Source organism: Cryptomeria japonica, chromosome 11 (genome assembly GCF_030272615.1).
Source record: "Cryptomeria japonica chromosome 11, Sugi_1.0, whole genome shotgun sequence".
NCBI classification, from domain to species: domain Eukaryota; kingdom Viridiplantae; phylum Streptophyta; class Pinopsida; order Cupressales; family Cupressaceae; genus Cryptomeria; species Cryptomeria japonica.
This window is the reverse complement of record NC_081415.1, coordinates 556771281-556774944: the sequence shown is the minus strand read 5'-3', so window position 1 is coordinate 556774944 and position 3664 is coordinate 556771281.

Sequence of the window (3664 nt, the reverse complement as noted above, 5' to 3'; positions counted from 1 at the left end):
CAACCCTAGTCAACATTATCTTTATATTCTTCTTCACATGTTTCCAAGATAGAAAAACCCAATTTGGAGAACTTGTTGAAATCATACAAACTACAAACTCCACTAGTTGGCTACTAGAAGTTTGCTTATGTGCAAGGTGGAGAGGAAAAAAACTGATGAGTAATGTACCCTAATTGTGCATGATATCCTTTAACAAGAAAAGGACAAGTTTGCAAGTTAGCATCACAGTTATCACAAGAAAAAAGATTGTGTACCTACAAACACCCATGAGGATATGTTAAACTTGTAAGGAGATGGAGGAACATTGGCCAAAAAATAATGGAGATTACCTTAGTGGTTGCACAATAACTATAGGTGATCCACTTTCAATTCAAGTTGATTATCTTGCACTTGGATACTTGATAACACGTTTAAACAAGTAATTTATTTATTTTTTTAAATGATATGTTGATGAATAGAGTGATCAACAAAATTTGAATTTTTTTTATGTTTCCAAATACTAAAGAGAATATCCTCCCTCACAAATTCCAAATCTAGATTAATTTATGAGGGATACAAGGCCAATCCCCTAAAAGAATTATATGCTAGGAGAAAGGCTCTTACTCGAAGGGCTTGAGGAAATCATTAATATAGATCTAAAAATTCTAGCCTCTAGAACTAAACTCAAAGATGTCTTTAAAAGACTCTCATTATGCATAAAAGGGCAATTAGGATAATGTGTAGTGTTCCTCCTTGACATACTTTTCTTTTGATGCATGGATTGATATTTACAGACTTTTTTAGATACATTATGATACTCTTGGTAGATGCTTATGGTTTTGGTTAGATTATGATGATACTAGTAGATGACAGTTATTCCATATTGACAGATGATACATTAAGTTTTATGTGGATGATGATATAGTTTGGATTATGTTGATGTTTGGACATTTATGTATATTCAATGATTTATGTTTACCTATGATGTTATCATGTTATGAATATGTTGGCTATGATGATTCTATTTGTGATGTGTCTTCATTATGATGTATTAAATGTGTTTACATGGAAGAGATGATGTCATACAACTCATTGCAAGTGGGGTGTGACATTTTGATTCGCTTTCCAGTTATGTGTTTACTCTCTGGCTATATTATATATATGTTGTGCATAGTCGTCTGGTGTTATGTAGGATTGTAGGTATTAGATGTTCCACTTGGCTTCACAAGCTTGAGCGTGTCTCTAATTCCAATGGCAAGTTGAAATGGAGAATGATATAATATCCTATCACATTCTAGGCATAGTCAGTACCTTGTTTTTGATAGATAAACAAGTTTTACAGGGACCTAAAACCGAGAGTATTACAGAACAAGGCTACTAGCCAACCATACAAAATTACTAAGCAAAACAAGGGACAAATCCCACACAGATCGAAAGCCAAAAACCAAAAAATAGGGCAATTTACTCAACTAAGAGAGTGCATCAATTCAGTATTTTGTGAATTATCCTCTTATTAATTTTCTCCAAATCCTCCATGATGAATTCAGAGGTTTCTAGGTCTTGGTTCTGGCTCCTAGTTCTAGCGCAAGGACCCGAGCTATTCTTCCCACTAGCAGCAGAGTGTCCACCCTCTGAGGCAATCTGGTTTCTATTTTCCGGAAGGGAGGGTCACTAGCGGTGTTCCTGGTTCTATAATCAATCATCTTGAAATTAATTTTTTCCAAACTATCAGCACTATTGTTCATTGCCTGCCTACTGATTTCCACTAGATTGTTTTGGTTTACCTTGATCGCTCTCACATCCTCTTCAAGCTTCTCAATTCTGCACTCATGGTCAACCATCATAGTTTCCATATCCTGAGAAATTTTCTGGATCATACTCATGATCTTCTCAATTTTATTGGGCCTAGGGGATTCCATGAAACTATCAACAATTCCTTTAATCCCACCTTTTAGGGATCCAATTTCCTTCTCCAACCACTTCCAGTAGTTATCCTGACTTCTAGTAGCCTCCAATAGCAAATTTCCCATCACCCTCTCCTCCTTTTTCTTGATTTTAGTTTCCTTATTCGCAAACCCTTGTTTCTCATCATCCACATTGATAGGGATGTCTAATCTAATATCTTGGTTGAGGTATTTTGACCCTCTAGATTTGGTTAGTTTTATTTTCTTTTTGGTGGGTGGCTCTAGGTATTGCATTTTCTTGCTGCTAGATTTGAATTTACTTGTTTCCCACCTTGGAGGATTTATTTTCCTGCTACTCTTAGTTCTTGTGGTCACCATAAGCTCCCCTTCTTTCTTTGGTATATACTCAGGGTCCTTCATATCCTTGATATTATGCCAATCCATGGAAGTACCACTACCATCCTCGTCCATCTGCGTATTAGAAACCAACTACACATCAGGGTTAGAGGAAAAAATGAGGGTCTTATCCTTGGGGGAGGGTTTCACTTCATGAGCTTGAGCATATTCCATAATCAACAAGATAAGCCCTTCATGAATCATAGGGTAATCCTTGTTTTCAAAATATTTAACTACACTATTCTCCAAGGACGAAACCAAATAAGAGGGGATGAAAATAAATATACCATGCCTAAAATGATATAAGGTAGTAAAATATTGTGAGAAAATGCTAGCATATTTATCATCTAGGGTGATGTACCTCATGATGAATTTTGCCATATCATCCTAGAGGGAAATCATCTCTTTCCGGTTATAGCCACTGTCTACAATTTTTGTAACCCTCTGTCTTTCTTTTTCCTTATCATAAAAGGTAGCATTTATTTAGCCTCCTCACCTGACTTCCTGTCTCTACAAAATTGTTCGCCTTTCATATGCAGACCAAGAACAATGGCAACTGGGTTTTCTTTGACTTGAAACTCCACAACAAAGGTAGTTAGCACACCCTTATTCCAACCCTTAACAAAGCTTTCCGTAACAATGAGAGAATGACCACAGAGTCTCTCCAAGAATGACACCATCCCACTGTTAGAAATTTCCTCCCAAACCTCCTTATTCTTCTGCCACTTGTCATAAGTTGTGGGTTCAAAACTATTCTTTTCACCTTCCATTCTGTAGGTTGAGAAAATCAAAGACTCCAGAAAAACCACAAGGAAAGCAAACTAGAAACAGGACAAACCAAAAATTCTAAAACTTCTCAAAGTGGTAATAATTTGAAATACCACCCCAACGACTCCCATCCCATCATAATATTTCATCATAAATTTCATTGGAATGTCCAAAGATCTTGATATCATTTCTTGCTAGGTTGCATAGAGTTTTTGGGAAATTTTTCTCTCCTCTCCACTATTTAACCACCACATTACCCACCGGCAAGTTGGCCGAATGATCCACCGGTTTGTTTCCTTCCCGAAAAACATGCGAGATCTTGAAATCCTCCAAGTCGACTATCATTTAAAGGAATTTATTGATTAAGTTTGAAATTGTCTAGCTAGGCACCATACATCCCTTAATGTATTTGACAATTTTAAGCGACTCACTTTCCAACCAGACCTGTTTGAACCCCTCCTTTCTCACCATGTGTAGTCTTATGTAGGCGGTGTTGGCCTCCGCAAAATGGTTAGTCTAGGTTCCCAAAGGGAGCACCACCGCAGTGACCAACAAACCCAAATGGTTCCTCACCACTCCCCCATAGCCAGTCGATCCAGGATTTCCTTTGGCTACCC